Raw genomic sequence first — 27229 nt, 5'->3', positions numbered from 1 at the left:
ACTAAAATCGATAAAGACAATTAGCACATGTTTTTTGTCATTTAAATATTTATTGATACTATTGGTGAATTTAGACAAGAGTTGTGATGTACTTTTTTGAGACTGAAATCCATATTGTGTATTGTTTATTATATTATTATCTGTGTAGAACTTGGAAATTTGGTTACCTATATATTTTTCGACGATTTTATTTACAGTTGGCAGAATAGTTATGGGTCGGTAATTTTCATATTCTTTTCGGCTTCCTTTTTTATGTATAGGTCTAACTATACCTGTTTTCAGTTCCACTGGGTATTTTCCTGTTTTTACAGTAGTGTTTATGAGTTTTGCTATGACTGGTGAAATCTTGTTTCCGATGGCTTTTAAATCCGATGCTCTTATACTATCTATACCGGGTGCCTTATCGCATCTTATATTGTTTATTATATTAAAAATTGAATCAGGTGTTGCTTTTTTAAATCGTATTGATACATTTGCAGGCAAGACATATGTAGATTTATCTAGTAAAGGAGTTTTACAATTTGATATGATATTTTTGACCTTCTCACAAAATATACATGCAAACCTATTAAGCTATATCTTTAACAGTAGTAATTGGATTATCAAGTGCATTGATTATAATATTATCCAAAGAATTTTTGATCCTACCAGTAATTTCGTTAAGAATATTCCATAACATTTTTGGGTCTTTATTGTTTTTGATGATTTTTTCTCTTATTTGTTTATTTTTGAATTATATTATTAGCATGATTTCTTGATTTATTATATTTAAGTTTTAAAATTTTATTTCCAGGATCTTTTAACCACTTCATAAATAATAATAATGACTGTCGCTTCTCAATTTGTTTTTGATAATGTTATGTATGTACGCAAAAACATAAACGATTTTCCCAGAAATTGTGACGTACATTCTATTAACACTAGGAACAAGAATAAACTTGTTACTCCAAGTACCCGATTACACAGGGTTAGTAACTCTTTTTTGGGGCAATGTATACGTTTTTACAACAGGATCCCAGAAAACGTTCAAAATTATTCAATTATAAAATTCAAAAGAATCGTTAAAGAGCGTTTGTGTGCTAAAGGATATTACAACACTAATGACTTTTTAGTTGACTGCACACCTTGGGAATGAAATGATCGCCTCCAGGCTGTTTCAAATAACTAAAATATAATTATTATTGTACATGCAAAATGGAAAAAAAACAAAATATCCCGCTGAGTTTCTTTCGCCGGTTCTTCTCAGGTCCGAGGTGCTAAATTCCGAACCGGTGGTAGATTTTTGACAATCAATAAGCAAGTGTAAACACTTCTATATTGAATAAAGATTTTTGATTTGATTTTAAATTATCTCTATATGCACACGCTTTTTTAATTCTTTGATTGAATGTTATATTGGAACGAGTATAATTATTGGGTAGCTTAATTTCAATTTCTGATTTTTTATAACAGGTTTTTATATTACTTATTATAATATAATATATTTTATTAGGACATATTATATTTTTTATTGGATGCCAATCAATTTCTTTTAGATATTTATTAAGGTTTTTATTATCTAATATAGTTTTAAATTTTGAGACAGTCTGTATACGCTGCGAGCCGATGCATGCGAGTGCTACTGCGCGATGGTCTGCCAGTGTTGTTCCGAGCGCAGTCGTGTACATATCCTGTGTGCGTGACCTAGCGTATATGTGATCAATACAAGTTTTACTTAATTTGTTATTGATGGTTGTAATAAGGTTGAATTCACTTTGTCACTGTTGTTGGGTTTTATTAAATGAGCGAGAGACGTGTGTTCTAACTGCGTTTATTCTTGCTACTAATGTTACAAACACTATAGCGGGCCGGTGACATGAACGTATATAGGTATACATATGTACATTAAGCTTCTTGATAATTAACTTAAAAATTGATCGAACATACCGCCCACCAAAAGGACATTTGGTCCTTTTTAGATCAACAAAATGCCTATGAATGAATAAAATTCTAGTTATATATTGTAAAATAATGATTGCAAGTAAATCAGCTACATTATTGTTACATTGAATCTATAGGTAAAGCACAAAGTTTTGTTACGGATCGTTTTGTTATAGTACTGTTACTCTTCACACTGTACACTCTTGTAAAACCATCTGCACCTGGATGCTTATCAACAATTCTTCCCAGCGACCATTTTCCAGGTGGTAGATTATCTGTTTTAATTAATACTATATCTCCTATGTTTAGTTCCTTCTGTGTTTTTAGCCACTTAGGTCGCTGTTGAAGTCTTGACAGGTACTCATCTTGCCATCTGTGCCAAAAATCATTAACAAGTTTTTGAGTGTGTTGCCAGCGTGATAAGGCAGACATTTTGAAGTTACTCATATCTGGTGAGGGAACGATGATGGGTGCTTCTCCAATTAGAAAATGTCCTGGCGTGAGTACATCTAAGTTGTCAGAATCAGTGTCATCTAGTGGACACAAGGGGCGTGAATTCAGACAAGCTTCTACCTGGCATAACACCGTGGTCATCTCTTCATATGTTCATATGTAAGGTGAGTTGTAACAATTCTTTGTAGATGGTGTTTAATGGATTTAACGCCTGCTTCCCACAATCCACCAAAGTTCGGGCTATACGCTGGTATGAAATGCATTTGTGTGCCATCTGTTGTTAGTGTTTGTGCTATCTCTTCTTTGTAGTCTAATTTTGCTTCGTTCCAGGCTTCTACAAGTTGTTTGTTAGCACCTACAAAGTTTTTGCCCTGGTCACTCCATAAGTGACTGCATCTGCCTCTTCGAGCAACAAAACGTCTGAAAGCTCCTATGAAAGCTTGCGAGGTAAGATCTCCTACTAATTCAATATGAATTGCTTTTGTGGACATACAAATAAAAATTGCTATGTATGTTTTTATTGTTTTATTTCCTAGACCCTTTGTCATTAATGTTTGAAAAGGGCCACAAAAATCTACTCCGCTGTGTAAAAATGGTCTGGAAGGAGTAACCCTTTGTTTTGGCAAATCTCCCATGATTTGAGATTTAGCAGTAGCCTTTATTCTAGAATATATGAGACATTTGTGTATATAACTTTTCACTAATGATTTTGCTTTTATTATCCAGTATTTAGAACGTAGATACGTTAACATCAGTTGTCTTCCACCATGAAGAGTTTTAATGTGTGCATCAGCGATAATCAATGGTATAAGTGAATTTTTGCTTCCTATGATGATTGGATGTTTTCTAGAATAAGGTAAGTTTGTATGCCTGAGACGACCGCCCACCCTGAGGATATTTTCACTATCTAAGAATGGGGTGAGTGACTTCAGTGGACTTTTATTTGTAACTTGTTTATTCCTTTTCAGACTTTCTATTTCATCTTTGAATTCTACTTCTTGTACCTTTTTAATGCAAATGTGTAATATGTCTTCTAGATTTTTAGTTGTAACTTCTTCTCGTTTTTTATAGTTTAGAAATATTTTACAGTAAGTTAATGTTTTTATTAATTCTGTTAAATTATCAAAATTTTCAAATTGTGATACTAATAATTTTCCTTGTTTTTCAGGTTCTACTGTGTTCAGGTACGTATTAATCTTTTCTACTTTCATTTCCATGTCTGTCATTATAACTTCTTGTTTACTAATCTTTATTTCCTTTTCAGCCAACCAGCTAGGACCTCTCCACCAGAGATCATTTTCCATCAGCGCCGAGAGAAACATTCCACGAGAGGCTAAGTCTGCTGGATTGTCACTCGACTGTACATGGTACCAATGTTTGTTGTTAATATTTTCTATGATTTGTACCACTCGATTGGCCACAAATGGCTTCCATCGATTGGGTTCTCCACAAAGCCACGAGATAACAATTGACGAGTCTGTCCATGCGTACATTTTGGATGTTGATATTTTCATAGCTTGTCCAATTTGTTTCATAAGTTTGCTGAGAAGTAAAGCACCGCAAAGTTCTAAACGTGGTAAGGATATTGTCTTTAGTGGTGCTACCCTTGTTCTTGCAGCGATGAGATTTGTCATAATATTTCCTTCTGTTGTTATAGTTCGAATGTAAACAGCAGCTGCATATGCACGCATTGACGCATCGCAGAATCCGTGTATTTGTATATTCTCTATATTATCGTTAGTTGTTCCTAGCCAACTTTCAATTTGTATGTTATTAACATTTTCAAAATCTAATCGTAACTGTTTCCATTATTCTTCTAAAACGTCACTGATGTTTTCATCCCATTCAACTTTTTCGAGCCATAATTTTTGAATTAATATTTTAGCCATAACTGTACTAGGAGCCAGCCATCCTAGTGGATCAAATAACTTTTGTACGTCAGCTAAGATTCCTCGTTTAGTAATAGTTTTTCCCATCGGTGGTAAGTTTAAATTGTATCGAAAATTGTCTTGTTTTAAGTTCCATGTAATACCTAATGCTTTAATTGTTCCGTCAAGATTTAAGTCTAATTTGATATTTGTAGATCTTTTGTTTTCTTCAATGGACTGTATAAAATGCATGTTGTTGGATGACCATTTCTTAAGTTGAAACCCTCCTTTTTGCAAAATATCTGTTATTTGTTGCGCAATGATGATAGCTTCATCCACAGAGTCAGCGCCTGATAGAAGATCATCAATGTAGAAATCTTCCTTAATGATTTGCTTAGCTTGTGAATAGGAACCGCCTTCATCGTCGGCTATTCTTTTCAATGTTTTGACCGCCAAATATGGAGCAGGGGCAGTACCAAAGGTGACTCGCAGAAGGCGATAATCTTCAATGTTATCGGATTCATTCTGACGCCAAATGATCCGCTGATAATCTGCATCTTCTTTCGTCACTAGTATCTGCCGATACATTTGTTGAACGTCGGCTACAAAACAAACAAGCTTCATTCGCCATTTCATAATCAGGTTTCTTAAATCCTCTTGTAGCTGTGGGCCGACTAGTAACTCATCGTTAAGAGATATATTATTAATCCCTTTGCAGGATGCATCAAATACAATGCGTGTACGAGTGGTCTCCTTGTCACGTACTACGGCGTGATGTGGTAAGTACACTGACTTTGTTTCTTTTTCCTTTTCAGGAACTCTTTCCATGTGACCTTGCTGTATGTAATCATTTATAACTGTTGTATATTCCATTTTTAGGTCTGGTGATTTTTTAAATTTTCCTTTCTAGCTGTAGAAATCTTTGTATGGCGATATCCTTAGTCTTTCCTTCAGGTGATAGTGGGTTACTTGTATTGAACGGTAATTTAACAATATATCTTCCTTCTTGATTTCTGGTCGTTGTGTTTTCATATATTTGTTCACATAGCTTTTCTTCTTGTGTTAAGCATCTTTCAGTATCTACTTCTATTTCCCAAAAAGATTTTAACAGGTCATCAACGTCGATTTGATGATGCATTACTACGTAAGACTCGTGTTGAGGTGAATGAATTTCTCCAAAAAGTATCCATCCCAGGCTGGTCTTCTGTGCACACGGTGTGCCTGGAGGACCTTTGATATAGTTTTGTTGCAATATTTCAGAATATTCCTTGACTCCTAAGAGGCTGAAAATAGTTTGGATCAGCCAGCTCGAGGCCCTTGAGGTGTGGCCATGGGTGTGTCGCAATTGTTCTGGCGGGCAACTTTATGGTCAACTGTTTTGACATGACATAAGCTTGAATAGGTAAGTTGAAATTTGGATCCCATCGCGATTTTAATTGTAGCTGAACCACATGATTGATTTCTGTTTTTACTGATCCCACCCCAACGACATTGCCTTTCATTGGTTTACGTTCTAACTTAAGTAGTTGCGTCGCCTTCTCGCTAATAAATGTTGCTTGTGAACCTTGGTCTATTAACGCTCGTAGTGGAATGTTGTATCCTTGTTCACTTACTGCTTCTACGACTGCGGTCGCTAATAGTGCTACTCCCTGTCTGGTTGTAAAGTGTGACGCAATAATTGTGTGTGCTTGTACATCTTCTTGCTTTTCTTCTACATGTTGTGAAATTTGCGGATGTGGTTGTGAATTGCTCGTTGATGCCGCAGATTCCTGGTTCTTGGTTACATGTAGGAGAGAATGATGACGTCTTTGACATATTCTACAGGACATAGGTAACTTACAACTAAATGCTGAATGTCCTGGTACCAGGCAGTTGAAACATAACCGTTTGGCTATTGCGTAATTGTTTCTCTCAGTAGGTTCCATCTTCATAAATTGTTTGCAGTGACAAAGTGTATGGTTATCATTACACATGATACAATTTTTTGTTTTGATTGACTTTGCAATATGGAAAGAACGTTGGCTCACTGCTGGTTTACTTTGGTGAGTGGAATGCTGTGTAGTATTTGCTGTCATCAATTCCAAAGTACGAAACTTTGACTCTAAGAATTTTTTAAATTCACTCCACGTGGGTAAAGCTTCTGATTCATCCTTGTCTGCATATTCCTGCCAGCTTCTGTGCGTATCTGGGTCCAACTTCTGAACCAGAAGATATATTATTATAGGATCCCAAGAGTCCGTTGAGATGTTCATATTGTTAAGGTTGTTCAAACATTCCATTGTAGTATCCAACAATCCTTTTAAAAGCGCAGCTGATTGTGTCACAATTTTTTTTTGATTAAATAATCTTTTCATTGTGCAGTTTAAATTTAAGCGTTTGTTTCCATATCTTTCCTTTAAAATTTCCCAAGCATGTGTATAATTATCGGACGTTACTTGAATATGCTTCAATAATGATTCAGCTTCGGCGGTAACACTTGTCTTCAAATAGTGTAATTTTTGTACGTCGCTTAAGTTAGTATTGTTGTGCACTAACGAAATAAAAAGATCACTGTAGGTAGGCCATGATACGTAGTTACCGCTGAATGTTGGTAATTGTATTTTTGGCAGTTGTAAAAGACAATTTTGTGGACATGAGTTTGAAATACTTGTATTCATAGATGTTTCGTTTGATGAATTTGTTGACAATTTAATGAGCATATCCTTCAAATCTCCGTGAATAATATTATATAAATCTTCATAAATAAAAAATTCTTCGTTTAAAAAATATGGTAAATTTCCCTCGAGTTCCTTTGGTGTAATTTTCACTAAATCCCGATGAGCGTTCTTAAATGTGTTCCAATAATCGTTAATTATTTTTATCCGTGCTTCAATATAACCAATAGTTAATCTTGCCTTCGGGCATTTTTTTAAGTTGATTTGTGTTTTTTGCAATAAACTGGCGGTGTCTTCTAATACGGAGAGAAGTTGATTTTGTTCTTGGGTAGTCATTTTACACTGATAATGTTCCAAAACTTTATTTTAACGTCCAATAAACACTAAATAAAAACCAATGTCACAAATGAGTTCGTACTATTGTATAAAAACTTGTTTACAACTTTGTTGCATAGGCGAACCGTCCTTATCTATAAAGAAATGCGATTGTTTCGTTCCGCTTGAGCGCCTGTCTGTCGATTCTCGTCCGGGTCGATTGCGACCATATGATGGTTGTAATAAGGTTGAATTCACTTTGTCACTGTTGTTGGGTTTTATTAAATGAGCGAGAGACGTGTGTTCTAACTGCGTTTATTCTTGCTACTAATGTTACAAACACTATAGCGGGCCGGTGACATGAACGTATATAGGTATACATATGTATATTAAGCTTCTTGATAATTAACTTAAAAATTGATCGAACAGTTATTATATAGTTCAATCCAAGTATACTCCAAGATTCCACACATTAGACCATGCTTATACATAACAGTGTTATATTTATGTTTTACAGGGCTATTGGATTTTAAATCTAAATTCATATCTCCCAACACAAATAAATCCTGATTTGACTCGATTGTTTTAAGAAATGTATCAAGTTCACTAATAAATAGGTGCTTACTATTACTAGGCGGTCTATATATTGCACACAGAGTCGCGGAGTAGCCTATTGGGGTAGTAATTTGCCCGGAAATAATTTCGAAGTGTTTTGCTTTGTAAGATTTAGTGATAAATTTGTGTTTTTTCTTAATAGATATAATGATTCCGCCTCCTTTCCGTCCAGTCCGCAACTCTGTATGCATTTCATATCCTTTTAGGTTATATAGACAGCTCAAAGAATCAGATATATTAGCTTCTGTAACCACAATAACGTCCGGACTTTTTGTGCAATAATTAATGCATTGCTCAAGCGATGAGAAGTTTTTAATTATGGATCTAATATTTATATGAATACACACGAGATTTGTATTAGAAGGTATACGATTAATGAAATTTTGTAGATTTATACAGCCAGAAATTTCTACGATGTCGTCTTTAAAGATATTAAGATTTAAATGACTCATATTAATATTTACCTGTGTTATATATCACTATTTGTTGTATTTATAATTATTTAAGATTGTTAACGTCTAGCTTTGTCCGAATGATTACCGCTCTTTTTTGTTCACCTTCTTTTCGTGCACGTATAATTCCTCTTTTGATCCAAATATATCTGTATATACTGCTTAGTTCTGTCTTGGCAAACCATAGCAAGTACTTTTTGTACGGCGTTAAGGCTTCTCTGAGATATACCGTTTTATTAATCTGGGTGCCGGGGTCAATATCCATTGCTTTTATTTTGCAAACACTTTTCTTTGCGGCTGTGAGCCATGTAGATTGGTGTCCTTCCGTTTCCAGTTGCACCCGTATAGGACCCGGACTTTCTTTTCTTCCAGGTAAACGAATTGCTTGCTTCACGCTGCCCTCTTTTTGATTTAACTTTGATGCTATTTGCTGAGCAATCAACACGGTGTTTTCGTTATCTTTATATGGTACATTACATATTTCTAAATAGTTAGTTAATTCACGCTGCTCCTTTTCCTCTATGCATTGTTCCAGTGCACTTACTCTCGTTTCCAGGTTTCTATTCTTGTTACTAAGTTCAGTATTCTTTTTCTTTAAATCATTTATGGTACTTTGGCAAGCCTCTAAGCTTAAAATAAGTTCATCCATTTTTTCACTATTGAATTGTATCGATTGACTCAATTCTCTCATCTCACGATTTATAGTTTTCTCCATTTCCCTTGTGATGTCTGCCAGTATTTTTTTGATATCGATTTTCAATCCAGGAATCTCACCAAGCTGTTCGTCTTCCTCGTCTTCAGCGGGAACAACGATTGAGTGACGTTTAGGTGAGATTTCACGGCATTCTCGGCATGTCCATTCTAAATTTTCTGCGGCGCGAATAGCTGATAGTTGTTTATTTGTTAGTTCTGAGCATATTGTATTTAAATGCACTATCTTTTCACATCGGTTGCATTCTAAACCAGGCTTATTTTTGGTTATCGTTTTGTTACATTTATCACATTTACTCATATTGAGGGTAATTCTCACTTATGACGTACGTTCAAAGCATTCGACTGCTTGACAACGAATGATAATACACACATTGTTAATTGCACAAGTATAATTTTGAATCATTGATATTTTCGTGACTCTAATTTCCTCTGTCATTTGATTATTCAACGCAACTGTAGTTTTAAAATAAAATATAATAAAACAATATTTTAAAATATTTTTAATTTTTAACATGTTTCCCTTTAAACACACGTTTGTCTTTTGAAGCGGTGCGGATAAATTAAACGAACATTTACAATTTCATTGCTTTCAAGTAATTTAAGTAATGAAATAGAATATTAATTGCTAAGGAATTAAAATGTGCATTCATATGGGAATAGATAAAACTACACTGACTTTTTAAATTATAAATTTAATACAGTTAAAATTCAACAATACAAAACATTACAAAAAGAAACTACATGTTATAGATAGAACAGTAACGAACCATAAAACTATTGAAAAGCAAGATATTTGATCACAAATAAATAAAAATCAATTATATTTAAGTACACGAGATGTTAAATATAAAAATAATAACGTGAAGTTATTAAAATAGACAATATATCATAAATATAATAATAAAAGCGTCTTTGTGCTGAGTTTAGTAAACGTCATGAAATGTTCTTATTCTAAAATCTACTGTATCATAAAAACAATATGGCCATGATTTATATCATATAATAATATTAGCAAGACTGCAATTATGTATAAGGTGATAAAGAGGCAGTTTCGTCAATAAATATCCTATAGATTAGAAGTACTAAAATGTTTTTAAATTTACACTTAAAGATTCATCACTCAGAACAGCACATAACACTAAGAGATCTATTTATTGTTCCTCGTACATTACACAATAATTCTAAATTTCTACAGCGTCTGGGAACACATGATCCAAATAAGCTTGATCGTAGCTCTGTATAGGCTTTGGTCTCTCAACTTTTTCTTTCACCGATTGTCTCAAATTTTCACTACTGTTCCTATTAAATCTTGATGCAATCTCTTTAACCTTTCCAGGTCGAGGCATCGAGTTTGTTTTTTGTATCTTGTACTTTTTGCTCCGCTTTAAGTTCCTCAAAAGAACGTTCTTTTTCATTCTCTTGCACTGGTTCATTGTGGACTTCGAAATTTTTAACTTTTTTACTTCCATTTGAAGCTCTTTTAGGGTCAATCCTTTTAAAATCATTATCTTTATCTTGGGTTTTCCTGACAACATTATTCTTTCTTCCCGAATTATTTCGTTCGTATATTCGACCCTTATTATAAAAACTATTACGAGGGTTGTTTTTATTTTGTGCATCAGTCGTGTGAATATTCTCAGAAGCTCTAACCACTCCGAATTGTGGGTTAATGGAATACTTAACATCTTGGTTGCTCTGACATGAGTAACTTTGTTCATTTTTATTATTTCGTCGATTACTTCTATTAGACTTTCTATGTCTTGGGTCAGATTTAAATGTAGAAAAATTATTATCGTTATAGTAATTGTTATTAATTTCATTAAATTTAAAATGTTGCGGATCAAAAGCGTGCGTCCTTTGGTGTGTTAGAGGCTTAGACAGCGATAAGTATTTAGGCGGTTCCCCGTGATTATTTATAGTTAACTCGTACTGAATATGCGGATCGTGTACCGCATAAACGTTTTCTTTGGCTTCTTTTTCCAACGACGAAATTGCTGCCTATTAATTAAAAAAAAAAAAAAAAACTACATTTAATTTTATATATACGACGAAAGAATATTTAAGTAACATTTGAATAACAAAAAAATTACACGTAAGCCTGTCGATTTCGTAGAAGTTATATTTTACGTAATGAAAGTATAATTGGTTGAAAATATCCTTATGGGGAAAATATGTTATTGCAAAATGTACTTAGTTATAGTGATCTAAATACATAAGCGTGACGGTGCTCATATTGCTCATTGTTATGTTAATACCTTAAAATGCCAAGTTGATTTACATGTCTGCACTCACAGTAATTAAACGTCGTTTGGATGTGAATCATGGTGACAGGTGAATAAACGAAAGCTTGTTTAATAAAAGAGACGATAATGGAATACGTAAAGGAAACGACAAATACCAATAATTGCGAATATTATTTGACGAAATTACACTTAATTCGTGAATTTGTTTTTACTCACTCTCTGTGTCTATTGACGTAAAATAAATAAGATAAAATAATAAAACGTTAAATGATATTTTAAGGATAAAGATTCATATTTGAATCGCATCACAAATTTATCTATTTATAAAAAGCGAAATACCACTCACTGATTAATCACGAAATCTCAGAAAATATAACACTTACAAACTTGAAATTTGTATGTGTTGTTTGTATTTTGTTCAAGATCGAATAACATTATGCCAAATAATCATTCAGTTTATTATTTCGTCAATAGATGGCGTTAGATGTATTTTACATCGCGCTATAGAAATGTTTTTTCTAAAGTACAATACAATTTTTGTAATTTCATAAAGTGAGAACAATTACACTATCTGACCAGCAGTACATACTCGGTGGTTTTATTTTGAAGTCTCACAGTACCAATACTACCGGGTAACAGCCCTAACATTGGTCCATCGAGCCGGATTGTGTTTTTTGTGAGCGGTGAAGCCGCTTCTCCCGTGTCTCCGCAGTGGATTGCTGCAGTAAGGAAACACGCATCAGAGGCCGCAGCAGCGGGACCCCAGCCGTGCATTGGTGGGCGGACGGAGCAACTGCAGCGGATTAGTTCAAAGTGTCGCCACCTACAGAGGGCGCCACTTACACCAGGTCATCAAATTGTGTTTGTGTGAAGTGCAATCCTGTGAGTACATTATTTTGAATATTTATTGGTGAATAATCAAAAGTGAAAAAGTTAGCTTTCTTTTGAAATTTGAATTTCTAATAATATTTCAATTTGAAGAAATTTTGAACTTTGAAAATTTACGAAGAATTTTAAACTTAGAAAATTTATTGATTAATTTAGATTTACTTTATAATTTTAAGCATGTTAGTTAAGGACTTAGAATAATTTATAAAAAAACGAAGGAACGGGGAACCTATGCCCGATTTCGAAAAAAAATTCAAAACACTTGTAAAATTTTAGAGATTTGATTTGAAAAAAAAAAAAAAATTCATACTTTTAAATTATCTTAATTCATAATTTGAATATTTTAAAAATGGAAGGTTTAATAAATGTTTTAAAAGATTCGCAAAATGTAATGAAGAAAGGTCTAATTAACTTTAAAAAATGTAGTAAAGATAGACTAACAGTAGAATATATTGAAACCAAGCAAGAATTGTTAGAAACGGATTGGTCTATATTTAAAGAGAATAATACTAAATTATATGAAAGATTTAAATTGGAGGACATAGAACAAATGGTAGGTGATATATATGATGATGTTGAGAATACTTATATAGTTTATAAAAGTCTTATGAAAACAACGCTTAACAAAATCTGTTCAACAAAGGGATCAGTACAAAATGAAAACACTTCAGGTATGTCGAAGCCAGTTACTCCTTTTGTTAAACTACCAAAGATCGCCATCCCTATATTTTCTGGTCAATACGGGGAATGGACAACATTTCACGATCTTTTTACATCTTTAGTGCACAAAAATGATTCATTAGATAATGTACAAAAAATGCATTATTTGAAAAGTCACCTTTCTGGTGAAGCTGAACAGCTCATTCGCCATACTCCAATAACTTCCGCTAACTATAGTGAGTGCTGGGCTCAATTAGAAAAACGATATAATAACAAGAAATATCTGACTAATTGTATTTTAAAAAGATTGTTTGGTCAAAAACGAATAAATGTCGAGTCAGCTTCATCGTTGAAAGAATTGTTAGATACCACATGTGATTGTTTACATGCACTTAGAAACTTAAATATTAACGTAAATACATGGGATATTATTATCATACACATTGTTACTCTAAAACTAGATAGTGAAACTCGTAAACAATGGGAATTAAATGTTTGCGCCAGCGATTCCAATAACGATTTGCCAACCTTTGAACAATTCAAACTGTTTATTGAAAATCGTTTCCGTGCTTTAGAATTTTTAGAACCAAAGGTATCGATGGCTCAGCAGGTAAATAAAAATTATAACTATAACAATTCTCATGGTGCAAAGGTAATGTTAGCCACTAACTCATCAAGTATGCGCTGTGAATACTGCTCAGAACCGCACAAACTTTGTTTTTGCAAGAAGTTTACTAAACAGCCTGTTGAAGGTAGACGAGAGTTTGTGATGAAGAACCGAATCTGCTTTAACTGTTTAGGTAGTAATCACACCGTATATGATTGCAAAAAGGTTACCACTTGTAGAGTTTGTCGGAAGCGCCATCACTCGCTTCTTCATTTTAATCCTCAATCAGAGCAAACCACATCAGTGAAGCCTACGATAGAAAATGTTAATTCCTCAACTAGTTCTCCTCCGATAGTTTCGTGCTTGTCGACAGGAAGGGTGTCAAAGCCAAGACAGGTTTTATTAGCCACAACGCTAATCAAAGTCGAGTCGAAGAATGGCGAATATCATCCCATCCGTGCCTTACTTGATCAGGGCTCCCAAGCTTGTTTTATAACCGAAGCAGCAGTTCAATTTCTTAGTCTAAAAAAGACACCTATACAAGGAGTTATATCAGGACTTGGTGAAAATAGTTCAACCATTGCTAGGTCTATGGTACATTTAAATATAAGATCAAGAGTGAATTTCGACTTCGTGTTTACGGTGAAGGCATACGTGTTAAACAAAATAACATCCTACTTACCTGAACGTAGCGTCAACACTAACTTAAATTGGCTAAGTGTCACAAACCTGTGTCTTGCAGATCCAGGATTCCACACCTCCAATAAAATTGATATTTTATTAGGTGCTGACGTTTACAGCCACATCATTACTGAGGGAATAATAAAAAATCCTGCCTGCAATTTAATCGCCCAAAATACTACCTTAGGATGGGTCATCTCGGGTGTTGTGGATAACGAAGATAAAGAGAGGTCAAAGATTATCAATGTATTACATGCTCAGGTAGATAAAGAAGATGATATTTTAAAAAGATTTTGGGAATTAGAAGAACAAACTAGTACAAAGCAAATACTTACACCGGAAGAGAAAGCATGTGAAGAGTTCTATAGTCTAACTACTAGAAGAGATGAAAGTGGGAGATATATTGTTAGGTTACCTTTTCGTGAAGAGAATACACTATGCATGTCTGGAAATTCACGAGTTATAGCTCAAAAAAGATTTAAGTCATTAGAAAAAAGTTTAGGAAATAATAAAGAACTAAAAGAAAAGTACGTAGAGGTTATACAAGAATATTTATCATTAGGACACATGAGACCAATAGCAAAAGATGATATGAAGAAAGATAAAGCTTTTTACTTACCTCATCAGGCGGTTGTACGCGACGATAAAACTACTACAAAAGTTCGAGTAGTTTTTAATGCATCTCAGAAGAACAGTAACGGAGTTTCTTTAAATGATAATCTTATGGTAGGGCCGAAATTGCAAGCTGACTTAAGGCACACCATATTAAGATGGCGATTGTATCCCATAGCACTGGTAGCAGATATAATTAAAATGTATCGTCAAGTCCGAATTGCTGAAGGAGATGCAATGTTTCAACGCATACTTTGGCGTGATTGTCCGGAAAAAGAAATTGTTGACTATGAACTAACGACAGTCACCTTTGGTACAGCTTCTGCACCTTATCAAGCCGTTCGGACGTTACACCAAGTTACTTTTGATGAAGGAGACAACTATCCACTTGCAAAAGATAAAGTACTCGATTGTTTCTATATGGATGATCTTATGACAGGGTGTTACGAAGTGGATCAAGGATTAGAAATATATACACAAATAACAGAATTATTAGGTAAAGGTGGATTTAAATTGCAAAAATGGAATTCTAATAATCAGGAATTAATAAAAGAAATTAAGGAAATGGAGAATGAGAAAGATCAAGGACAATTATATATAAATAGAACAAACAAGGACATAATTTATATGGACAACATAGACAAGGTTAAAGAAATATCACACGAAGAAGTAAAAGAAGTAGAAATCAAGATAGATAGTACAATAAAAATATTAGGACTTACCTGGAACCGCAGCCAAGACACCTTCCAGTACTTAGTTAATCTCCCGCCGCTGACGACTGCACCTGCAACTAAAAGATCAATCATTTCAAATATAGCACGGCTATTTGATCCTTTGGGTTGGATAGCCCCAAGTATAGTACTAGCAAAGGTATTCATACAAAAGTTATGGCTTACCGGCGTTAGTTGGGATGAAGAACTAAACGTGGAGTTAGTGAAGGAGTGGATTGACTATCGAGAGCAACTGTCACTACTTACCGACGTACGCATACCTCGTTGGATAGGCACTACATTGAATCAGAAGCTGGAACTGCATGGATTTAGTGATGCTTCGAAGACAGCTTACTCAGCCGTGATTTATTTGAGGACCATTGACCTTGAAGGTAAAATACACGTGACACTTATTGTTGCAAAAACCAGAGTAGCTCCTGTAAAACAAATTAGTATTCCACGGCTAGAGTTGTGTGGAGCAGTTCTTCTGTCACAACTTTTGATCGAAACAGCTAATATCTTGAGTATTCCCAAAGATCAAATTAAAGCATGGACCGATTCCACAGTTGTACTAGCCTGGATAAACGACCACCCAAGTAGATGGAAAACGTTTGTAGCTAATCGAACATCGGAAATACTAACGAACATGAAAGCATCTCAATGGTTTCATGTTTCGACAAAGGACAACCCCGCAGACTGTGCATCTAGGGGAATACCGCCGAAATCACTTCTCACCTGTGATTTATGGTTTTCAGGACCATCATTCCTGAAAAAGGACAATATATCCTATAACAGACCAAATAATTTAGACAAATTAAACTTGGATTTAGAAGAGTGCGTTAAATCTTATGTAACGGTTGTTCCAAATAATTCAATTTTCGAAAGGTATTCTACATTAAAAAAGTTAATGAAAGTTGTTGCATATTGTCGAAGATTCCTGAAAAATAACAAAATATATCGTGGAATGTATTTACAAAAGGTAGAATTAGATGCTGCGCTGGAATGTTGTATAAGACAAACACAAAAGGAAATATTTACAAAGGAATATACACAATTACAGGATAAAGGCTATTTACAAATAAAATCAAGTGTATTGAAGTCACTTTGTCCTTACCTTGATAATAAAGGAATAATAAGAGTTAGAGGCAGATTGGAGAAAGCTCAGTTGAGTGAACAGACCAAACATCCGATTGTACTACCACGCTGTAGTCCAGTGACTCGACTTATAATAGTAGATGCTCATGTCAAAACGCTGCACGGAGGTCTTCAGTTGATGATAATTTTTTTGAGGACAGCCTACTGGATAATAGGAATTAGAAACTTAGCCAAACACCACATATACAAGTGTGTTAAGTGTGCTAAGCAAAGAGCAAATATAAATAATCAATTTATGGGTTCATTACCGTCCGTTAGATGTACTCCAGCTCGTCCATTTTTACATAGTGGTGTAGATTACGCGGGACCCATAAATCTTAGAACAACGAAGGGTCGTGGGCACCGTTCGTACAAAGGCTATATATGTCTTTTTATATGCATGGTTACTCGTGCTTTACATTTAGAAGTAGTCAGTGACATGAACACGCAGGCATTTTTGGCAGCTTTCAGACGTTTCGTGTCTAGACGACGTCACTGTGCTAAGTTGTGGAGCGATAACGGTACCACTTTTGTCGGTGCCGCAAGAGAGTTACAGGAATTAGTATCAATTCAACCATCTATAGCAGAGCATTTAGAATCGAATGGTACGGAGTGGCACTTCATTCCTCCGCACAGTCCCAATTTCGGCGGACTGTGGGAAGCAGGGGTGAAATCAACAAAATTTCACTTAAAAAGAGTCATAGGTGACTCGACCCTTACATTCGAGGAAATGACCACGCTTCTGACCCAAGTGGAAGCTTGTTTGAATTCGCGACCCATGAGTGTTATTCATGTCGCTGGTCCTGGTGAAGCATTACCTTTAACACCTGGACATTTCCTAATTGGCGAACCGTTACTGAATATACCTGATAATCAATTTGAAAGTTCAGGGTTGAACCACTTATCGCGTTGGCAATTTGTTCAGAGAATGGTTCAATCGTTTTGGAAACGTTGGTCAAACGAATACCTGTCTAATTTAATGAACCGGTATAAATGGTCTTGTCAAGTTCCTGAACCATCAGTTGGTGACATAGTTCTGATAAAGGAAGATAATTTACCTCCAAGCCGTTGGATGTTAGGTCGTATATTACATAAACATCCTGGTAGTGATAATATTACCCGTGTAGTCACAGTACGCACTAAGTCCAATACAATTAAAAGACCAACGTCTAAAATTTGCATTTTACCAATTACCTAACAAAAGAATGTTTAATTTTTTGTTTGTGTGATTAGATCATATTATATTCATGTGTTTTAGTTCAACTTTTGTATTATTATTGTTGTTTTTCATTATTCTTAGGACAAATGTAATTGTATTAGATAGGAAGACCAAATAATATTTACTATTGCTAAATGTTATTACTTTAAATGTACCTAGCTTAAGTATAGTTTTATTTTATGTTTTATTGTTATTTAATTTAAGGTACTTAGTATTTTTAAGTTATTATTGTTCAGTTTTAAGTTTAGTTCAAACCAGTGTATTATTGTATTCAACAAAATATTTTATCTGGTTTCTTATTATATGTGTACAACTTTTAAGTAAACTCGGAAGGACGTTCCTTCAGTAACGTCCTTGGTGGGCGGTATATTCAAGATCGAATAACATTATGCCAAATAATCATTCAGTTTATTATTTCGTCAATAGATGGCGTTAGATGTATTTTACATCGCGCTATAGAAATGTTTTTTCTAAAGTACAATACAATTTTTGTAATTTCATAAAGTGAGAACAATTACACTATCTGACCAGCAGTACATACTCGGTGGTTTTATTTTGAAGTCTCACAGTACCAATACTACCGGGTAACAGCCCTAACATATTTGTATGTGTAAAAATTCGGATTTTACGAAACTCCACCCCTAAGGGGGTAAAACGGGGTTGGAAGTTTGTGTTTTATTAATTTCGCGGGGATAAAGCCGCAGGTTCAGCTAGTTATTTTATAAATACTTTCAAAGCCCATGTGTGTGTATCGTATGAGTTTATTTATCAGAAGTTTAGTTATTAATTTGTCATGTTTTACTTTATTTGTTATCTGTCGACCATTTTGCCAATGAAAATGCTAATGCATTAATCCCAATACTCATTTAAATTTATGATATGTTTCTGCAAAACCAAGTTCAGAGTCAAAGTGGGATTACAAGAATTTAAATAATAATAATAATAATAAATAAATATTGGACAACATCACATACATTACTGTGATCCCAATGTAAGTAGCTAAAGCACTTGTGTTATGGAAAATCAGAAGTAACGACGGTACCACAAACACCCAGACCCAAGCCAATATAGAAAAGTAATGAACTTTTTCTACATCGACTCGACCGGGAATCGAACCCGGGACCTTGGAGCGCCGTACCCATGAAAACCGGTGTACACACTGCTCGACCACGGAGGTATAATATAGTAGGTATAAGAGGTTAGACAACATGATTAATATTTGAGCGATGGTACCACGAAAACTTGTGTGAAAACAATAGGAAAAAAACGTATTAAAATCTACCATAAGGCTGAACTCCCGTGAAGCATCTTTTGATCTCCCAGGAAAGATTTGAGGTATTTTCAACGCAGCAACGTTCGTTTAAATATGTCATGTATTTCCTACGCTACGACTAAGTACTGTTTGATTGCATTAAATTTATTGCGACTGTGGTATTTAGTGGTGCTGTATTATATCACACAAACAGTCAAAATCAGTTAATAGTGAAGTGCATCACACCTGTGCAGCTCACACGGTGGTGGGGGGTTGCAGCACGACGGCTGCACGACGCACTTGTAGCGCGCCAGGGGAGTACCGCGCCCCCGTTCCCCCCATTCCCCCGACGCCTCGCTCCGGACCCCCAGCTCCTACCCGCGAAACTGCAGCGGTCCTTGGCTGGTCACGCGGCGAGTATACTGCGTCAGCGGGGAGCACTGTCTTTTCACTGTTTTTGAAAAAAAAAAACTTTTGTTATGGATCCTCCATTACGAAAGATTGATGACCTCATACTAGACCGAGTCCAGTCGTGGTAGATTTTCTAAGGAAAACTAGCTATTAGCACATATTATTGTACACAATTTTGTGCGCAAACACTATTGCTTTATTCTTACAATAACATAATCCGATGGGACGGCAGTCAAGCCTCGAACAGAAATAAATCAGGCGCAGAGCCAGCAGCTTCACGTGCTTTCCAAGGCAACAATAAAATTTGAGTTTCCCTTCTGGCGCAGTCATTTTTATGGACCGTGGTAGCCACTTATTGTAAATCTGCCAGCCTTCTTACACCTTACGAATTCGGGAAAAGTTTTGGCAGAGTTAAAATAACTATATATAAAAGAAGAACTCACCTATCTAAATCATCAGTCTTGTATTCGACGCTTTCTGTAAGGAAATAAAGAATAATATGTATCTATAAATGAATAAAAGAAACTGTTATGATCATCAAACATCACGTCACAAATGAATTAACAATCAAACAATTGGTGTATTTCCCATCCACCTCGATGTCTGTATAATGTCTAATTGTGTTCTCACCTCTCCTTCTCCTGCAGCGCACGACGAGACACAGTATGAGAACGAGCAGCGCGGCTACGAGCAGCGCAGCAGCGATTAACGGCGCCACGTGTGCTGTCTCTGTTAGCGAAAAATTCTCTGCGTGAAGAAATTATACATGGTCATGATATTTCCTTATATTCCAAATGCTGTCACACATTGAAAAAAAAACATAAATAAATAAAAAAAAAAACCCTAACTTTATTGCTGATAACATAATTATTAGGAGGTAACATAAAAAATACAAAATAAAATGCATCACATATTTTCCATAATAATGTTTTGCAGCACCACCACCACAACCACCACCATCATTATCACCGCTACTCACCATGCACGGTAAGAGCAACCGAATGAGAGGAGAATCCACGTTCATTTTCAACGTGTAGCACATAAACACGTGCGTCCGACATACTCGTACTCGTACGTGATCAGCAGCGTGTAGCGATAGCAGCCATTGATGTTCGTAGGCTCCAGAGTTTTGTAACGACCTGGATAGATAGGTATAATAAAATCAGATTAGGACATATTAATATCATCGGTATCTATGATAATTTGCCGAATGGTATGTCTGGAGATATAACAAATAATAATAATCTTATTAACCAATATGTGAGGGAACATCGAGCCTCAAGCTGCCCCAGAGCCATGCAGCGCGGCGAGGAGGCGGGTCAGCACAGACGGACGCTTGTACACGACCCTCAGCACCGCTCCAAGCGTGCGCCGCACTAGTGTCTGCACCCACAGGTGGGCCCAACACGTTGAGGGTGACGGCTTCCGACTGGTGGCTCCTGACAACAAGTAAAAATTAATTTTGGCGAATAAGTAGGTAAATCAATAAAAAAATGTCTTGTTTGCAGTTTTTCAAGTGTATATTCAGTGTCCGAAACAACTCCATAATAAGTGCTATTGGAAATATCGTACAAACCTTTCTTCAAGTCCGATGTGGTTGGTAGCGATACACGTGTAACGACCATGCTGAGTGTACGACACGTTGTGAAGCAATAGTTGGGGGGTCGACGATATTGGGTACCCATCATCGAGATGGCCGCTCATTGATGATAAGTTAGGACTGTAAAATTTACAATTCTTTTAATTCATACCTTTTAATGTAAACGAACTAAGCGAACCGTAATATAGTCACTTCTTGATACATAACCACTACTTTACATTGTGTGCTAGTCGTTATAATATTTTTGACATCATGCAGTGATTAGTTATATATCGTTATTTACTTATATTTAATTTAAAAATAATATTACGAAAACTTTCGAAGACATCTTGCTAAAAAGTTAAGCAGAAGTAATTTGACATTATGATACGAAACGACTAGAATTTTGGAACTTCATCAAGAATCAATTTTGAGGAATTTGTTAATAGAATGTAATTATATACTTACTTATGGTACCATTGGTAAGATGGTGACGGGTTTCCTTCCGCTTTACACTCCAATGTAACTTCCGAAAATAGATTTGCTTCCACGACTGTGTCTGGTCCAACCCACGTCACCCTTGGAGGAACTACGAAATTTTTATTATAATTATTTAACACATCATAATACTTTGTAAAAATGATTATGGGAACTTTTTCGAGAATCCCAGATATATATAGAAATATAAAGTCTAACTATTATCTAAATATGTTATAAAGATAGTTGAGGCAATAGTAATTTGCTTATCGATAACAATATCGAAAGTTAATTTTTCAGACTGTTCAGGTTTGTTTTTGAAGTACGCCGTAAAATTATTGGAAAAACATTTGGAATTTTCATGAATGTGACAATGAATAAACAAAATTATAAAACACCAAAGAAAACTCTTACACATAGAATACGCATTTTACAAAATTAAAGAGAACGTGAGGCTTCAAAAAAATCAAAATAAAGATTCCATTAAGATGAGCATCAAGATCGTTATTTTATTGTTTTAATTACATATTCTGTTACTTACATTTAACGTCAACTTCTATTTTAACAGAATCCGATGTTCCCAGTGAATTTCTTGCTCGACATCCATATATACCTGAAAAAAATATCGTTATTATTAACTTGTTAAAGCAATTATATTTGCGATGTATAACAAGATCATTTTCTGGTTTCATGATTAAGTAAAATAGTACAACTATTGTCACGATATATAACTTAGACTTCACGGTTGAGAGAACTTGAAATAACAACATTATTTTCCAATCTTCTATATGGTATAGAGTTTTGTAGATAGTCCCGATAGGTTCAACTTTCTCATCAGTTATGTTGTTGTCAAAAATCAATAATTTGTATTGCTGTGTTTTGGTTTAGAGCGTGAATGATTCAATGAGTTTATTATTGTCAATTGGCTTGTACTAGTATGTGGTCGTTTTTATGAAAGTGCCAGGGCATATAGGCAACACTTAACACCAGTTGGTCTTTCGCTTCCTTAAAAGAAATAAAAAATCAAAAAGTATGTACCTGAATCATTCCTAGTTATTGGAGCTCTTATAAGCTTGGCCCCATTAGTGGCGATAACTTGTCCATCTCTAGTCCACCATACGTAAGGACTATGATTCCCATCAGCTCTGCATTCAAGGGTCAATGCACTGGAACCTTCTTCCAGACTCGCAAGAGAATTTGCATCTGCTCCAACAATGGATACTTCTGGAACAACTACATTGAAAATATTGTTAATAATTTCGATATACTATAACTTTGCACCAGAAAATAATATTATTTAAATATTTTAATCCTATTATTCAGTTAAGTTTAAACTTCGATAATAATCGAACAAAAGGCAACTTTGGAAGAAGCCAAGTAAAGTCGCAAAGAATTAGTTTACTTTTAAATTTATATAGCGTCGTCTCATTTAAAACATCGCACAGTCGTCTAATGTTATTTGACAGCAAGTTATGTAAATTGAAGCCTCGGTGTTAAAGTACTTATAACAGTCTTTATTGTGTCACACAGAGCAGAGAGTTGCTAAGAAGAAAAGGCGCGAAATTTACCATAACCACAGACTATACATAGTTGGCTATAGATAACTTATAATTTAACACTCGGAATAACTAGTTTTATATAACATTAACTTTGTTTTCTGCAACAGACGATCACTAAGTTTTGTTAAAACTTCTCTTTTCACTTAGTTTCTTTACAAAATAATATCTGGTGTTTTGAGTTGACAATATCATATTATCTGCCTCGTTGGTCGATTAGATGACTTATGAGACTGTGGGGTGCAAATCGCCATAAAAATGGGTATTCTTTTATGAAATTTGAGAAAAATCAAGAGTTTGGAAGATGCTCTGGGAATTTATGCAAAGCGCCTTTGTTGTGTCTGCCCCTGTTTTTTTATGGCGTAGGTTGGCGGACGAGCATATTTGCCACACACTGATGGTAAGTGGTTACAATTGCCCATATACAATGGCACTGTAAGAAATATTAACCATTCCTTACATCGCCAATGTGTCACCGATCTTGGGAAGAAGCCTGATTTTTCCTAACGTGTCAGAATTGCCATTTCATCGGATTATGTGAGTGAGATAATACAGAGTGCATGACTTGTGACGCACTCACTTTTGCATTGATTTCATTGGTTGGTTAATCTCTCTTATTTATGATCATTGTTGTCAAAAACCATTTTTATTATTTTGCTATATTTTTATTTTCAAGGTCTCGTAATGTATTATTTCTTTATTATTTACTGGAATAATCAAACGTCATAAAGTAAGCGATTTGCTGGCGTCACCAAAAACTGAATTGTTGATAGAGAAATTTACAACTGCAAATATAAATTTTCAACATTTTAATTTTAATTTACGCAATTATTGAAACACTTACATGTCACGTCTAACATTGTGTATGAATCTCTATAATAAGGCGATGGGTAGGATGGATGATGAGCTCTACAAGACAGTTGCCTGCCGTGTGCAGATCTCGTCGCTCCCAGCTCGAGCACCGACCGTGCCGCCCACCCACGGGGACGTTCCACTTCTGATGAGTTGGTTTGACTCCATGCTGTCAATCGTTCTTTCTCTAGAATTATAAATATTTATAAAATAAATACTAGCTGTACAGATTTTGCACAATATTTTATTTATGTCGCAATTATTTAAAAAAAAAAGAACTACCTTTTGAGGATATGCTTTGAATAAATTGAGTTCTATTTTTAAAATTATTTTGAATTTCTTTTATTGAAGTATAATAAAGTGTCAGTTGGCTGTTTATTTTTCAAACTCATTTCTGGATGGCGCAAAGTCAATTTTAAACGAGCTATCGTTTCAAGAATATATCTTAATATATGTTTTATTTTTCACCCAGATAATCGCAAATGCGATTAAACGAGAAGTTTATTGTTAGTTTCAAGTTTATTTATATTACATATTGGAACAATCTTTTGAAACATTAAACTAATGAACCTAAAATTGTTTAATATAAAATATATATATATTTTAAACTTAATTTAATACAAATTAAACACTTAATTTATAATTATCTCATTTTTAGAATTCTATTAATTTTATTGTTATCGTTAGTTTTAACATTATCGGCATATTTGTAATTTTATTGGGTAAAGATAATCTATACTAATATTAAAAACGCAAAGGTAATCTTGTCTGAACCAACCACTATACGATGAAATTTGGTGGAAAGGATTTACACTCCAAGGAAGGACGTAGCCTAACTGACGACCAACTCCTAAAATACGAGCAAAGCCGTAGGCGACAACTATTATGTATAAAAATGAAAATCATGAAATATAATAACATTATTGAAACAAAGGTAAGCCAGCTCAAAGAACTCCTCTACTCAAATAACATTTCGGACTTATCAAGGTGTTGCCTTCGTAAATGTTGCAAATGTTGTTAATAAAATTACAAGAAACGATAAAACGATAATACACAATAGTATCAGTAGAAAGGAATAAAAGCTAAAGCGCCAAAATTATAACTTTTGAGAAATGAAGTTTAATTTTAAGTTAATAAAGGTCACTCTCCAAAAGTTGAATACGTCTTTGTATCCGCTGACGATATTATTTAAAAAAAAAGTCTGCGAGTCTTGCTGGACACGCAGATTTTTTCTAACATTGTTAACATATTTCCAATCACTTTTTCTAACCACAGGGCCATGTCAGTTCCCTCCTGTTTTAATATTAAGTTATTAAAAGCAAATAGCAAATAAAGCTCGTAATTGAAGCATCAGATTTAGCCGATATCACTACAATCATGTTGAGTGCACCGCTTTCCAGCAAGCGATTAGGTATATTACATGTTATATTTAAACGCTTGTTGTCAAAGTCAAATAGACCGCAATTTCATGGAATGTTCAAAGCGCATTTCTGTGTCGACTTTGCAAGTCGATTGTGTCAGACTTCTGAATTGAAAAAGCGAGTTAGCAAAGGAAGCGTGTTCTTTGTAGGGATGAATTCGTTTGAGTTGATGCTCGTTTGATATAAAACTTTTGCATGTTCCTTTATTATAAAAAAAAGTATCGCAAATTAGATATTGGTGTGACGTATTTATACAGGCTGTTCGAAAATCCCAAGAAATTAATAAATATGTTTTTTAATATGAATGTCTAGAATATTATATCTAGCAAACTTTAACTGTTGTACTTCAGTTTTTAAGTTTCATACATTATGAGCTGGATTGTGAACGCCTGTATTATTATACGTATTATATTTTGGACAGCTAGTGTCATATATTATAAATTTTAATTTCATTATAGTCAATTACTACGCATTATCGTGCATGAACCTCCGGACTTCAAAACAATTACATAAACGATCCGTATAAACTTTATACGCCCGACATAAAGTTTAAATTACGTATATATATAATTCAATCTTTATAAATTGCTAATCAATATAATTTTAAAACTATGTCGCATTTAATTTATTGTAACTTATATGCAGAATTATATAAAATATATTTTGTAAATATTCTAAAATATTTATAATAAATAACCAAAAAATAACCTAGTAAGTGTACGTAAATGAGCCACGGAGCTGGGAAGAGTCCACTCGTGTTAACGAGGCAGCTTGGAACTACTTCCATGATGCGGGTTTCTAGATATACATTACTAGCTTTTACCCGCGGCTTTGCCCGCGTAGAATATGAATATGTTTACAAATTAACTTAAAATGTTACGTTAATGTAATACCTCTTTGAATACCACATTGGTGTGAATTTCAACCCTTAGGGTAGAATATCCAGAAACGCTTAAATGCGAATCAACTCATATTTAATCGGTAGCCCAAAAATAAAATTTCGACCTTCTAACTTCAAAATGATAGACTTCCAGACTAACCTGAATACGAAATGTAAACAACTATTTTGCCCTTTAGGTCTAAAATATCAAGAAACGCTTAAACACGTATCTGTTCATTTTTAATCAGTAGCTCAAAAATAAAGATTCATGCTTCTAACTTCAAAAATGACGGTCTTCCAAACTATCCTATATACGAAATGTCAAACTCTATTTCTCCACTTTAGCGTAAAATATCCAGAAACGCTTAAATACGTATCTACTCATTTTTAACCAGTAACCCATAAATAAAGTTTCGTGCTTCTAACTTAAAAAATGACGGATTTCCAGACTAACCTATATAAAAAATGTCCTACCCCTATTAAACCCCTTAGAGGTAGAATATCTAGAAACACTTAAATACGTATATAATCATTTTTAATCAGTATCCCAAAAATAAAGTTTCATATGTTTAGCTTAAAAAATGACGACTTCCATAAAAACTTTCAACCCTTATTTTACCCCCTTAATGTTGATTATCTAGAAACATTTAAATACGTATCTACTCATTTTTATTCAGTATCCCAAAAATAAAGTTTCATGTTTCTATCTTAAAAATGATGGACTTCTATACAAACTTTCAACCCTTATATCACCCCCGTAGGGGTAGAATATGCAGAAACACTTAAATAAGTATCTACTCCTTTTTAATCAGTATCCCAAAAATAAAGTTTCATGTTTCTAACTTAACGAAATCCATACGAACGTTCAACCCCTATTTCACCCATTTAGGGGTAGAATATCCAAAATTCCCTCCCGAGTGGGTGTCATGATATTATGTTATTTTATAAGTGTACAGCCTAAAATATAAGTTTTATGCTTCTAGTTCTAAAAATTCTAAACATGACAATACTTTCAACAACTTACAACCTTTCATCCCCCCTTTCAACCTTTACAGC

At 34.5% G+C, this 27229-nt stretch overlaps 1 long non-coding RNA gene and 1 pseudogene across 1 annotated transcript in view; both read right to left on the bottom strand.

Moving 5' to 3' along the window:
- Positions 1-27229, bottom strand: part of LOC135194607 (uncharacterized) — a 441435-nt gene that overhangs the window by 399298 nt on the left and 14908 nt on the right. The gene's annotated exons all lie outside the window — the stretch shown is intronic.
- On the bottom strand, positions 10370-22691 carry LOC135194606 (kin of IRRE-like protein 1; annotated as a pseudogene).

This window comes from Vanessa tameamea, chromosome W, assembly GCF_037043105.1.
Source record: "Vanessa tameamea isolate UH-Manoa-2023 chromosome W, ilVanTame1 primary haplotype, whole genome shotgun sequence".
NCBI lineage: Eukaryota > Metazoa > Arthropoda > Insecta > Lepidoptera > Nymphalidae > Vanessa > Vanessa tameamea.
The sequence above is the reverse complement of the archived record's forward strand: the minus strand, read 5'-3'. Positions and strand labels throughout refer to the sequence as shown.